This window comes from Lucilia cuprina, chromosome 5, assembly GCF_022045245.1.
Source record: "Lucilia cuprina isolate Lc7/37 chromosome 5, ASM2204524v1, whole genome shotgun sequence".
NCBI classification, from domain to species: Eukaryota; Metazoa; Arthropoda; class Insecta; order Diptera; family Calliphoridae; genus Lucilia; species Lucilia cuprina.
The window spans coordinates 16,552,198-16,567,799 of record NC_060953.1 but is presented as its reverse complement, the minus strand read 5'-3'; the positions used below and the strand labels follow the sequence as shown (position 1 = coordinate 16,567,799).

Genomic DNA, 15,602 nt, shown 5'->3' with positions numbered 1-15,602 from the left:
GATTAGGTAGGTAAAATCCATCTATTAACATAATCAATAGACAGACAAACAATTATATGGGATGAAAACACACAAACACTAATACAACTCATACTCTCTCATTCACAATCATTCAAAACGATCAACGATTCTATATATGATCTCGTAAAATGAATTGAAACTTCCATACATAAATAAATAATTTTGTTTTGTTGTTGTTGTCTTTTTACAATTTCTTATTCTGTATGTGTGTATTTGGGTGTACGTACGTACATACATGTGTACAGGTGTTTAGATGAATCTATGGGAGTATAATAAAATATTGCCTTGATGTGAACCTTTAAAACATTGTATTATTATAATTCACCATGAACAACGTGAACACGAATTCAATAGTAACAGGAATAATGTTTTTAAGGGTTACCAGCTGGCCGTAAATTTATGATATAATTGGTCGAAGGATCGTGGGAATGTGATAGAAGTTTATGAATGAAACTAAAAGGTGTTTCTTACTAGTTTAAGTCTTTAAGATTTAATGAATTATAATGAAATATTTCCATTATAAAGATCATTTTTTTGTCAATTCTAAAGTGGTTCAAAACTTAATCCAATGGGAAGATCCCAATTTGCAACATGTAGTGCCTGTACCTTATCGGATGCAATCCAATCGTAAAGACTTTCATATAGCAGTATTATGGTTAAGTTGAATGAAGAATGTATCTACATCCAATCTTATGAAATATACCCAGACCTCTTTCGGGCTGCTTAAGTGCTCCTTTTTCATAGTATTCACTAATGTCATTATAGTTTGTAGTTCAGGAATGTCATTATAGTTTGTAGTTCAGGAACGCGTTATACGTAAGAATTCGTGAGGGATGATATGTCTGAAATAATTTAATAAGGCAATGGCAAAGAAGTTGTCATTGCTCTTTATTCGTATGAATCCCTAATCCAATTTGGTATAGTTATGGCCGTTATATTGTACGTCTGCTAAAAATAAAGCTTTGGAATCAGGCTGTGGAAGATTCCTCGAATTCATTTTTTGTCACTGATGTTTACTCTATTTTTACGCATATATATATACGCCTTATATATGGATCTCTGGTAGTAGTCAGTAGTGATACCACGATCTATACTGACGGTTAAAAAACTAACTAGAAATATTAGTATTAATGTCTAAAGAAAGGCGGCGCTACTCAACCACAATTGATCCAAATCGTCTATCTGACATTACCATTATATGGATGCAAAGAGATTGCTATGATAATGAGTTGACGATTGATTTCAATAGTAACAAGAAATAGGATGCTAAACAAATGCGTTAGTGGATTTGAGCTTCTCCCCCAGTTCCTGCGTTCAAGAAGGGGACCTAATTTAAATAATATATAAAGCAATTACCTTAGAATTTTGCTTGTTTGGGCTTTTTTCCTTTAAAGCAAAACTTCAAACAATCCCTGATAAATTTAGCTTAATTGTTTCTGCTTCTAAAGCACCAAAATTTCGAACTAAATATTGGCCTTTTACAGCAGGCCACTAGAAAAATCCTAAAGAATCAAAGTGTTTTTGTTGTAAAAGCTTAAACTATACAATTTTTAATGTGGGGGTTATGTATTTAGGTTCAAGCCAAGAAATTGGGCTACTTCAATAGGGTTAGTCCATAAATCCATTGGGCTAAGTGAAGTTGGGTGGGCTGGACAGTTAAATATGTGGTGGGGACCCTCTCCATATGCTGGGCATATTTTGGGTGCGGCACGGTCTGCGCGGGATCAGTAGATGTTGAGCCTGTTGTTCCATCCCGATCCCATTTGTGCCAGAGCAACTCTAGTTTATTGCGGCAGGTTCTTTTCTATTTCAGTTATAGGCGATGGGCGACCTCCAAGAATGACATTCATGCTGTAATCTGAAAACCTCCTGACTCGGGGGAACATCCAACTGTCTGATGTTAAACTGTGTGTTCCTCCTGAGATATCCCAAGAGGAACTGTTTAGTCAGCATGACATTATGTTCTTTGACTGGGAGGACCTTTCCGTTTCCTCGTGTATGTGTTGCTCTGAGGTTATATGCATGCAGTCCGTTACAGCCTGTAGGGCAGCATTACTGGAGCAGTATAATTGACCACTGACCGGCCAATTGTCTTATAGGTGCCCAACAAGGTTTCTTTGTTTGCTGCCGGCTAGCACTTTGAGGACCTTGTTTCTACTTCGCAATATGTGCGTAATTGCAATGGCATGAGCTGAGGAAGTAAAAAGACAGTCAAAGGTAACCTCCAAAATCTTTGGTTGGTTTACTGCCGGTATTTGGTTCTCATTGACTACAACGCCTAGGTTCAAGTTTACCTCCTTCGTCAAGGTGGTGATAGAGATAGCCATTCACTCGATCGCATAGCTCAGCAACTTTTTGGCCCGTCGCCATAATGGTACAGTCGGTCTGCATACGATATAACATCCACACCTTGTGGATGTGTGGGGAGTTTGGGGATATGATGCCGCCCTGTAGTGCATCCTGTTTAACTCTACAGGTTTTGTAACATTTAAACTCAACGAACGACAGACGGTATGGCTGACTGTATTGAAAGCCTTCGATAAGTTTAGTGCCACTAGGTGTGTCCTTTTACAAGGCAGCAGGGGCGGGTTTTAGCCTTGTGAGATCTGAGTGCTTATGACGATTAATGCTGAGGTGATGCTGCGCATCTTACGGAATCCATGCTGTGGCAAGCTGCTGTTAGATGGCAGGATAGCTAGAGGAGGAGAAGCGCCTCAAGAGTCTTCGCGACTGATGACAGGAGGAAAATCGGCTTGTAGGATTGATCCTCTGTCGCATTTTCCCTGATTTCAGTATCGGGATGACTTTACCATTTTTCAAGGCATTGGGTATTATCAGGCTTCTCATTGACAGGTTAAAAACCATTGTCAAGTATTCGACTCCCCGTTCACCAAGGTGTTTGGATATTCAATCTTAGCCAATCGCCTTAGATAGTTTGGCTGCGTTGATGTCGTCTGCAATTTCAGAAGGGGTGAAGAGTTGTGGAATGTCCGAGACTGGAAGGTTGTTTGCAAACAACACTTCGTCAAAGTGTCTAGATGACTGATTACTCAATTACGAAACTTGTTGAGTAAGTGACTGATTGTTTGTAATAATGTCACTGTAGCGATCGACACTGCAAATATTCTATTATGATTCCCTTTTCAAACATTACATCCTCTCCTTTTAACTATCAACCCTGTTACAAGATCAAAATTCGCACTAAACATCGGCCTTCTACAGCATGTCAAAAGAAAAAAATCCTGATTACCCAATTACGAAACTAATTGAAGAAGTAATTGAATGCTTGATGTGTGGTGTGACATAGTGCATCCTCTTATATGCAACAATGTCACTGTAGCGATCGACCGTATAATTACACTCAGAGTCATATTTCTATTAGGATACCATTTTGAGATATAACATCCTCTCCTTCCAATGGGCAACTCTGTTACACAATCATAATTATTGCCTAAAAAACTACAGCTGATCATGATGGCATACCAATGTTTCATCTAGCATTAACCTGGCTACTGATATTGATAATGACGTCGTTGTTAATGATAATAATGACGATGATGATGGGAAAGAATTTTAAGATATTCTAGAACCTGTTATAAATACTTACTTGAAGAAAAAAAAAGACTCTCATACACAATCAATCGTATCCAACACACAACGTATAAAAATAATCTTGTACACACAAATGTACACTTGTTGTTTCATACACTTGTTGCAATTGTTGCTGGTGTTGTTATTGTTATTGTTATTGTTGTATTTGTACGTCAACAACGTAATACTCTACAACTTGATTTACAACTAAATCTATAAAAAAAAGAAACAAAATTGTACATACTTATGTAAGCAAGTGATCGTGAATTTTCATTTTCAATCAAATACAGAACGTTATTTGTTTCGGTTTGTTGTATTTTTTTTTAAAAGTTTTTGTTGCTGTTGTTGTTTTTCGTCATATTCCAGATGGGTTTACGAACCATATACACCCATCATGTTGTGATTGCTGTGTTGTTGTAGTAGTTGACGGTATTTTTTGTTTGTTTTTGTTTTGCAAAAACCGCTATTCGAACGTTACTTAAAATTCTATACAGTATTTCTTATCACTCTTACTCTCTTTAGCACAACGACATTCAAACACAGTTGTTTGTGCTGCTCTTTATTTAGAAAATGACAAACTCGTTGTCTCTCCCTCTCTTTTAATACTATCTCACTGTTTTGAATAGATAGAGAGCAAGTTTTAGCAAGTGGCAAGTATAAGCTGCCAGATGCGCAAGTTCGCGATCAGAAGTAATGATTTCTATAAACATTTAAATAAAAACACAAGAGAAATTTCTTATCCAAACTGATTCCCAGTTGGAAATGAAGCCGTTGTATATTTCCCTTGAGAGCATCACATTTACTGATTGTGCTTTTTGGGAATAAATGGGTGTACGACGTTCATGCACCAAATAATCAAGATTGCGCAAAAATTATTTCGAAAATATGCTCTATTGGCGGTTTGTTGCTTATGATCTCTTTTACAGAATCTACAGCATTTAAAGTCATTTAAAGAAGGTATCACAATTGAATTGATCTATGTATTTGTGGAAAATGATATGCTAAAACTATTTTCCCTTCTCGATCTGGAATATCTAGATTCGGACTCTTTAAATGGTATATTTGCCACAGAACTTCCTTAAATCACCGGAATCCAGCCATTGGATTGTGATGTTGTTGGGAAGATGACTGTTGAAAAACCTCCTTATTTATCTAGTGCTGTGATGCAGTTGTCTTATCCATCCACGATATCCAAGTTTCAATCTCATTAAAAATTTGCTCTAGCTTTTTTTAAAGAGTCATCGCTTAGCAATCGCTTCAATTTGAAACCAGAAAATTTAAGAGGAATGTCTTCTTAAGCCCAACATTCTTCCCTCGCACGTTATCAACATAAACCTGAAAACAGGAAAATTACAAAAACCTCTTTCTCTCCCTAATTACACAGGCTCCAAGTGGATCCCTTTACTCACAGCAAATCAACAATGATCATCCTATCTGCTTAAGTGTAAACGAAACAGCAATGGTAAGAGATTAGATAACTTGAGTACATGAGTGCTTGTTGGTTCATGAACAAGCAGAACTATGTACAAAAAGTGCCACCGCCGTGTAAGATGCACAATATGGCGGTTATGAGTCGTCTAATAAGCCCTATATGAGTTGTAAAAGCACTACTGTGAACGTCTTCTTATTGGAATTGTTTGAAGTATTCATTTCCTAGAGGGACTTGATGTTATTCACTTTATGTATTGAGGAAGAGTTCACTTCAGATATTGAGATAGACTAGGATGGACTGAATATGATTTTCTAAAACATCTTCTTTCCTTTTTGGGTTTCTTCGAAGTATTTCTTTCCTAGAGATACTTGATATTATTCGCTTCAGGTAAATAAGTCCATTTCAGATATTGAAGAATCAGATATCCCAGAATTTGCTGGGATGGACTGAATTTTCTAATAGATCTTCTTTGCTTCTTCAGTTTCGGTCCGTATTCTAAGATTTCAATTTCTAGCGAGACTTATTCGCTTAATGTATTGAGAAAGAGAGCATTGTCGGCATCAAAGAGAAGATCAACTCTTATTAACATTAATATTTTTATAATTCTTTCCATGAATTGTTTTCGGGAAACACTTGCATATTTAACCTGATCTGAGGAGATTTTGTATACCCCAACTGGGCATAAACATCCGTAAATCTCTGGTAACATGGCTACAACAGAAGAACAAACAATACAGCTGCTTAGAAAATAAACAACAACATTTTAATTTTTAAACTTTTTTTCTTTTTCCATTAACAACAAACACTAAATTTATATGTTTAAAAAACAGCTGTTTAATAACATAGTTTTATTCATACGTTTTGTGAACAACACAGAATGACAACAATTTCATCAGTAGTCTCAATGACTACTGCTGCTTACAGACGATGTTGATGATGAAGGTAATGCATAATCAAACGATTAAAGTCTATCGATCAATGGAATGAGAATAGGGAGATAATCAACATTAATAAACACATACCGACTAACTGATTAACAAACACTAAAGAGTTTAAAAAAAACAACCTGTCAGTCATGCGATCGACAACACTTTTCAATAAGATCGTATAAGTTGTTTTTATATTTCAGATGTTGTTGCTGTTTTGCTGCCGCTGCTGTTATAGTTTTAAGTATTTCAGTATTAAACGGCGCCAAACCTGCAATCGCCAAACGCAACATTTTTTTAGTCTTCTTCTCGTGGCCTCTGTTGAACGAACGTTCATACTTGCAGATCGGTTGTTAGGTTAGTTGGTTTGTTGGGTGTGTTTGTTTGTTAGTTTGTTTATTTCACTGGTTCACTGTTTGGTTGGTTGGGTAGGTTGATGGGTACGTCGGTCGGTTGGTCGTTTGATCATTAGGTATCTCTACTACTGCTACTACAAGTACTACTACGATTTCGTGATTACAATTCATACATACTTCAGTGGAGTAAGTGAGTGTTGTTGCTGGTGTTTCGTTTGTTATTGTAGTTTTTTTTTTGTTGTTGTTGTCGATGTTTGTTATTAAGTATATTATTTGTTGTTGATTTTATTTTCAATCGTACAAACTCATAGATACTTACAAACACACACGCACACCTCAACTTGAATATATAAATATTTTGTTTAGTATTTGTCTTACATCCACGACAAACTGTTGATTGACGGACGAATGAACGAACGGGCAAGCTCGTTCGCTCGCTCGCTTGTTTGCTTACTTTTACGATCACTCTCATTTAATTCGTTTTATTGACTTAACTCAAATCGCGTAGTATGTGTTTAATCGTCGCTCGCTCAGCTCGTTTCGTTCAAATGTTCGCATTGTGGCATTAGTCTTTGACGAAAGCGGATACGGATACGTTCATACGCGGTTTCCAAAACGGTTAATATAAAGCGTTTTTCAAACAAAAATTTTCCTTTTTTTTTACAAAGTTTCTCAAACACACTTACTCACACACACACACACAAAAACGCATTTAGAGTTTTCTTCATTCATTCGTTTGTTTTACTCCTTTGAATTGTGTTTTGTAGTGTTGTTAAGGTTTGCACAAAACTATTTGCGGCTTAATTGTGATTAATTGAAAGAAATTCTTTAAGAATTACAAAAAAAAAGATCTTGTTAAAAAAATATATATTATTTAATACAATTGTGTTGTTTATTTGTTAAAAACAAATAAATTTTTTGTTTGAAAAAAAAGAACAGTGCCATTTTCTATGATCTATTAACAATTCCTGAAAGGAATTTAAAAATTTTGATCTATTAACAATTCCTGAAAGGAATTTAAAAATTTTGAAAAATAACATAATATTACAATTATTATAAAGATATTTTAATAGTAACAACCAATGCTATTTTGTGGATTAAATTTAAATATTTTTCCTGTGGAGTTATAAAGAAAAAGGTAAGTTTCGCTAACTTTTATAAAAATATACAACATTTTTAAAATATTTTATTAAAAATTTCTTTTATTAAAAAAATTATTATAAAGTTGTTATCAAATATATTTGTTAAAAAACTTTGAAGATCTTAAGCTATACACTTGAACATTTAATCAAAAAGTTTATTCGTAAACTTTAATAGAATGATGAAATTATGTTACTAATTTCGTAATTTTTTTTAAGAAGTTTAATTCAATGTTTAGTTTGTTAATAACTTTAGTCCAGTTTGAAAATTTTTGAACAATTTGATTTGATAATTTTGGGTGAAATATATATGCAAACCTTACCTACATGTAATATTTCTGAATATGGTTAGTCTAAAGGACTACAAATGGACAGACAGATGGACGTACATAGGCTAGATTACTTTTGTCTAATATTATTTTAATTATTATAATTACTATTTATTGCCGTAGTGCTGGCAAAAAAACACATACAGCCGTACAACATTTCCTATATATGTTACGATCTCTGTATCTAGTGCATACAGGATGATTGTAATTCTCTATAGGCTGATCTATAAGCCATAAAAAGAGCAGCAAAAAGCTGCTATCAAATCCCTAATTGGGATACAATATACTAGTCCAGGAATGCCGGACATACTTAAATAGAATGGAGAGACATTTAACAGTCGTGCTGAAATGGGTACAGGAACACGAATGTCGAGAGCTTTTCGTGAATACCTCGTATTTTTCATTAACTGAGTAGACTTGAAAGAGGTGTACCACGCTCTCCTGAATCCTTCAGATGAAAAACTCAGGTGGCAATTTTTGTACATCGATGAGCAGGTCCATGTACAAACATTTTGCTAAGTACTCGAGCTATCTAATCACTTGCCATAATAGCCCCGTTGCAATGACAGGCATCATGGGCTCAAGCCCAATGCACACCCTGACAATAGTACAGGGACATGAAAATTTGATTGGCAACTGTTTCTGCACTATAATAATATGACCAAGTTTGGATAGCAAGCGTATGTCATATCTTCTACAACTAAGCCTTCTTCATCTCAACAATCATGCTGCTGTCATTACCGGACATCGTTTATTTCGAAATCATATACATTACATTCATATACATTACATTCATATACATTACAACGACTTCTGTAGAAGCAGCCAAGGCGAGGAGGAGTAAGTGGAAACCATTGAACATCTCCTCTATCACTTACCTGCGCTAGCAAACTTTTGATTCGAAACTATCCAGGCTAAGACTGGAGAATTTTAACGACCTCATCAGGCACAGCAATTGGTTTTAAGAAACTATATCAAATCACTTCCTAGTCCATAAGAACAAAACTTTCGCTCACTTTGTCGACTTCTCTCTTTAACTACTCTTATAATTACACTTTATACCTACTTACTCTACACTGTTTTTATGATCAAACCCTAACACTATCCCCGTTTTCTCTCCCTTGGTTTTAACTATCACAAACAGACTAAAAGTGTATGGTTTTAGCAGCCGTAGCATCTTAATATGTGACCAGCCATAACAAGCATTAAACCACTACGTCATAATTCTCTGGGTATAGTATTTCTTAAAGGTTTTAGTGATTTTATAAACGTATTTCCAATTCCTTTACATATCCTTTAGGCAATCTTCTTTTCCATTGGTATCTAATTGCACCTTCTATATAGTTCGGAGTTCAAGCAATGTGACCCGAGTCATCATCTTTTATGTAACCATGTTCGGAAGTTTCATTCTGAAGTTTATAGAATCTGCAAGACCTATAAGAACACATTGTCTGACATAATGCTCTTTGAGTAATCTTAAGTCACTATTGTTAAGCGACAATAACATTAGTCCTGATATTGACTTGGAATCAACATAAGAATCGCATTTTCTCTTAAGTATCCTTTGGTAATACCAAATAATGTTTATGGTCCAATGAATGGTTACCGTTTGTATCTATTTTCTGTCAATATGCTTTTTCATTGCTAGAATGACCTTCTGGGGATTTAACTTTTATTGGCGTTATAAACTTCATTGTCTTTCTGAATCCTGATATTGACTTATCCCTTTCAGTGCTCCCTATATTTATATTGCAGCATTTGGAACGATTCACATTTTAATATTCCTTAAATACTCCTGTTAGAATTGCTCTCTGGAATTACATAGCTCTCAAGATGTTTGGATCTAACATCGAGGAAAGCCTGGTAATAACAAAGAAAGTGTCTCATCATTCTACAGGCCTCTCCACATATAGTTGTATCCATTAACCTGTTGACGTTTTCATTATTTAGAGGACCTACTTACCGCTCCATTATTCTCTCCCATTTGTCTGTCTAACTTCCCTCCCTTTATTTCTTCAGGCCAAGTGTCCTAGTATTGTTATGATGTAGAGCTTACTACTGGAAGAGTATTAGATCATGACTCTCTTTCAGTTCACCTCGATCTGAGTTTAATCGGCTTATTTTTCCCGAATTGCCATTGAGTTTACTTCTATTGGTATTTCATGCAATCTAATCTATTTCTACTTCCCCGTGGAAGCTAGTGTTGTGATTAGAATAACGGGTATCTAGTTTACGTAGATCCCCATTGTTGTCATTCGTACAACAACAAGATTCCCTTAGGGCTTTACTCAGATGATCCGCTTAATCACAATCTATATCGCTTTTTCGATCAGGAACGTCTGTTGTTTGTATATAATATTTTAGTATATTGTTGATCTGTCTTGTAATTGGCTTTCTATATCTATATGTATTTTCTCTAGGATCTAGAGTATAGAAGCTAGAGATAAAATCGTTTTGAATTGTGAAGGGAATTTCTAAACTCGCACTATCAATAAAACTATAGTTTTATTGAAATTCTAATAATATTTTTTTTAAATTTAATTAAACGTAATTAAGATTTTTTTAAATTTGCTATACGATCACATGTTGTGCTTGCTCTTATTATACAAGTATTTTGTTTTTAAAACACTTATCGATGAAATTTCTTGGGAAATTTAATAAAAAAAATTCTTTTAAAAATAGCACGTTATTTTATTTTTAAATTGTTTATTTTATAGATTAGGTTCAATGACCGTTTAAAAAATTTAACAAAAACAAAAATAAATATTGTTTACATTTTAGCAAAATAAACATGATCACTAAATTAGCAAATTTTTGAAAAAGGGATTTCCCAAATAAACGAGTATTAAAATAGAGAGTGAGAGATTGAACGGTCAAATTTGAAATCTAAAATTTAAAAGAGACCTTAATTACACTAGCTCTAACTAGTAGAACATTCGTTTTCCCTTTCAATTGGAATGAAAACATAAAAATTCATATCAATAGTTTAAGATCAGATTACGTCAACTCTAGAAATAGCTAAAATTTTTATAGCACTGTCGATTTTTTTTCTGCTTAAATATTAATATTATAATTTTTATATAGAGGGAATAGAAAAGAGCCCAACACTTCTTCTCTATGTTTATGTTAATAAGCTGAAACTTCTAGTCTGAAAATTTTGCAAACTATATTTTTAGATTAGCAAAAACGTGCCGCTTTAATTTAAATAATCATTTAATCCATAATAAAATAAATTAAGTTTCTCTATTGTTGTTTTAAATGTAGCATTTAGAAATATGATAAGAAGATCATCAACTAGTATATGATGATCGTAAAGTTTGTAATATTTATAAATATTAAGAATAGTTTTAAAGTAAATACAAGCAACTTTGTTAGACAGTTTCCCTTATCAGTGTGAGATTTCCAAAATTTCAACATCTAACCTGCATGATCTCATTCGATCTTCACAAAGATCTATTCATCAATCGATCTAGATGTCGATCGTAAAGTTAGTAACATTCTGAAATAGTTCCTCAATATATTAAATTCAAATATATTGGCTAAAAGCCAAGAAACCAAATCTATGTCAAACCGATCAATCTTAAAAAGCTTCATGGAGAAGTGATCGTTTTTATAATTTTCCAAAAAAAAAGAATTATAATTTGTTAAATTTATCACTTTACATTACTTTCTTATAGAAAACTGCTCAAACTTAAAGTTTTTATATAGGAAACTGATCAATATAAATCAGACACCTATTCAACATTCGATTAACTCCTTAAACTTAAAGTCTTAAAGTGATCGATAGAAAACTGATGTAACAACCGATTAAACGATCATACAAACTCGTATAGCAAAATGGCTGTAAGACCTTAAGATTTACCATGAATTGAAATGTTTTATATCTACATAACCGGAGCTTTTAGAAATTTTCTCTAGAAAAGTGATCATGTTTAAATGTATATATTTTTATAAAAAATTTATTGATTTTATTTTATAGGAAACTGTTATTCTGTTGAAAACAGATCAGTTTTTAAAAAATATCAAATACATACATATACTTTAGCTTAAATTACTGTACGATCACGTGCGATCGCGAACCTTAAGCAAGATTTGGCTTTTTCCTTACTTTGAAAAAAAAAACTGTAGATCTATCTGAAATGTAGATCTAACAGTTGAAGTCAACTGATCAAATTTAAAAATATTATAGAGAACATGATCGATCTTAAACGATTACATAAGAAACTGATCGTTCGTAAATTTTTCTATAGAAAACTGAAAAATTTTTGTCATTTGATTAAACGGACATACAAACATGATTAGGTCATACGATCTCAAAATCTGATCAATATTTCTTAATTTCATTACCAAATTCAAAGCCAAAAGGGTATATGTTAAATTCGACTCCGATCGTTTATATTTATAATTCACTCAATTTGCTGCTGCTGCTGCTGCGGGTCAATGTATTCTAAATGATTGTTTATTTAGTTTTTTTTTTGTTGTTGTCTTTTTGTTATCACTATCCAAAAAATATACAAAAAATTTACATTCGCAAAAAACTGCAAAAAAAACTTAAATTATGTTTGCAAAAAAATATATAAATCACATTTAAATTTTGTCAAAAGCTGATGGTGGTGGTGCGAAAGTAAATAAAAAAATATTTTTTTATTATATTTTTTTTGCAAATAAAAACAAAACAAATTAAAAGAAAAACTTAAAATGACACCCAGTACTCGTGTAACGCGATTATGAAGTTCAATGCACTGCTGCAAACAAACTACCGAAGCGTTGCATTACAAAAGGCAATAAAAAAAAGTTGATGTAATTTTAGTTGGTTAAATGATTATTTTAATAAATTTGAGATATTTAAGTTGCAATAAGTAAAATGAATTAATGTTTATAAGAAAAAGCAACAACGAATATGAGTCAATAACATTATTATTTTTTTTAAATCTAAAGTTTCAATGTTTAATGTAGTTTTTAAAATAATTAAAGTACACAAGTAAATTGTGTCTAGAGGAAAACACATTCAAAAATAACCGAACAAATTTGGGGAAATAAGTTTATCGTCCAATTATAGTCCAGTCTAAAGACCGGACTATAGTTTGAATTATAGTCTGTATTGTGGTATAGTCTAGTTAAGTTTAAAGTCTGCTCTGTAGTCTAGCCTATAGTCTCTATAGTCTAGTTTATATTCTAGTTTATAGTCTAGTCTATTGTCTAGTATATAGTCTAGTCTAAAGTCTTGTTTATAGTCTAGCTTAGTCTATAGTCTTGTCTATAGTCTAGCTTAGTCTATAGTCTTTTCTATAGTCTAGCTTAGTCTATAGCCTAGTCTATAGCTTAGTCTATAGCCTAGTCTATAGCCTAGTCTATAGCCTAGTCTATAGCCTAGTCTATAGCTTAGTCTATAGCCTAGTCTATAGCCTAGTCTATAGCCTAGTCTATAGCCTAGTCTATAGCCTAGTCTATAGCCTAGTCTATAGCCTAGTCTATAGCCTAGTCTATAGCCTAGTCTATAGCCTAGTCTATAGCCTAGTCTATAGCCTAGTCTATAGTCTAGTCTATAGTCTAGTCTATAGCCTAGTCTATAGTCTTGTCTATAGTCTAGTCTATAGTCTAGTCTATAGTCTAGTCTATAGTCTAGTCTATAGTCTAGTATATAGTCTAGTCTATAGTCTAGTCTATAGTCTAGTCTATAGTCTAGTCTATAGTCTAGTCTATAATCTAGTCTATAGTCTAGTCTATAGTCTAGTCTATAGGCTAGTCTATAGTCTAGTCTATAGTCTAGTCTATAGTCTAGTCTAATGTTCAGTCTCTGAACTAGTCTATAGCCAAGTCTAGTCTATAGTCTAGCCTATAGTCAAGACTATAGTCTAGTCTTTAGGATAGTATGTTGTCTACTCTATAGTTCAATAGTTTTATTCTATAGTTTAGTCTATAGAGTAGTCTACGGTCTATTCTATAGTCTAGTCTTAAGTCTAGTCTATAGTCTCTTCTATAGTCTATTCTATAGCCTAGTATAGTCTAGTCTATTTTTATTTTATACGAGGAAATAATCATCGAAAGACACTGGTTGTCCAATGATACCAGAAGTGTTAGAGTTTAACCCGCTAAAACGACCTCATATTCTCTGATCTGAAAAAAATGAGAGAGAGAAAGATGCAAGAAGTGAATCACCCTTGTTGCTGACAATATGGAAAGGGAATATCTAATGTCCGTTCGTTATATTCCTTTCACTGCAGCAGACGAAGAGTGACAAAGAAGGTATTTTGTTAAACGCAACTGTTCTGCTGTGATTTAAAAGAATGTTTCTCTACACGATTAACGATTAACAAATAAGCGATTCACTGTCTTTCATAGAAAATTACTTTATTACAAAATTAGGTCCCTGATAGAGCTCCATTATGATTTCCTTAAGGCGAACTTGCCAGACGATCACATGTTAGTTTGTTGTATAATGATGCTGTGGCAAAAAAAATATATTTAAAATAGATTAGCCACAACATCTTCACTGCTGTCACCTTAGGTCTCAGTGTGCAAATACTAGTATGTGTGTGTTTGTTTAGTTAACTATACAGTTAGAAAGCCCATTCGCTAAAAAGACACACATTCGTTCGTATGTTTGTGGATACAATATTCAAATATCACAGAAAATCTAAACATAAGTTTCATTTGCATGTGTTGTGTAGCAACAATATTATTTTGTTTTCTTGCTGTTGCCGATAATGATGATGTTGGTGATGTTGCCGTTGATGATCATTAAAAGTAACTCACTCCCTCCTTACTATTCCAACTAATCTATGAGCGGTATAAATGTATAAACAAACACACACGTACAATCTCTTTTTTTTGTGTTCACATAATCACGATGATGATGATGGTAATGAACTTGAAATAAAAATAATACAATATTATTATTGTATTATTAAAATATATGTTTGTATGAATGTATGTATTATTAATGTATAAATGTACTACATTCATTCACACAACGCAACGCAACACAGTAGTATATACATATGTTTGATTTTTCTTCATACATGTGTGTATTCAACAAGTTTTGTTACGTGTATAAACAACAACAGCAATAAACACAATAATGTCGTGTGTTCGTTTAAACAAAAATAAAATATTCCTACATTTAGATAAACATACATAAGTAGTGCATACTTGTATCTCGCACATACAAACAAACATTTGTTTAAATACAAGATACTTTAAAATGTTTGATTTGTGATGGTTTTAAATAACACTTTTTTTCACAAAAAACGTTTTTTTTCTTCGAGCTGCTACCGTTTTTATTCGATTTGAATTGTATGCTTCAGTTGTTAACAGGTGGGTAAAGGTGTGATATCATACTGTTTGAGAATCACAATGGTGGTAATCTGATAACGTTGAATGAGCCGCACTGATGCTACATCAAAACCAATACAAAACTTTCAAATCATTATAACAGGATGCTAATAATGTCCTTCAGAACATGAATATATTGCACTGACAGTTCTATGATTTGAATGTAAATTTGTTTAGGAATTCCCTCTCTTGGTCTCCGTAAGTTGCAATCAATTTATAGTTTCGTCGAACACTTTTCATTTCTCATGATTCCTAATCCCCATAACTGTTGACCAACATTCGACGGACTGCTTTTGAATGAGAAGTTTCGTCGAGAGTAATTAACGAGCATGTGCAAAGTGAGGCTAGTATCCTTGCAACATTCGATGCTGTTACTCAGAGTCATTGGAATTGGAACAAGAATAACACAAGGTTAGGTTTTGTAAGAAAGGCAGCCATTCAATTAAGCATGATTGACTCACATGGGTCCACCT

The 15,602-nt window shown here is 33.3% G+C and overlaps 1 protein-coding gene across 2 annotated transcripts in view; it reads left to right on the top strand.

Annotated features, from left to right (window-relative positions):
- LOC111681384 (ecdysone 20-monooxygenase) overlaps positions 1-15,602 on the top strand; it is a 57,896-nt gene that overhangs the window by 11,711 nt on the left and 30,583 nt on the right. Inside the window, exon 1 of one of the 2 annotated variants that reach the window (XM_023443146.2) lies at positions 6,580-7,464. The exons of the other annotated variant lie outside the window; for it this stretch is intronic. The gene's annotated coding sequence lies outside the window, so the exon portion shown is untranslated. Of the gene's footprint in view, positions 1-6,579; positions 7,465-15,602 lie in introns of those variants that run through there. 2 annotated transcript variants of the gene reach the window in all.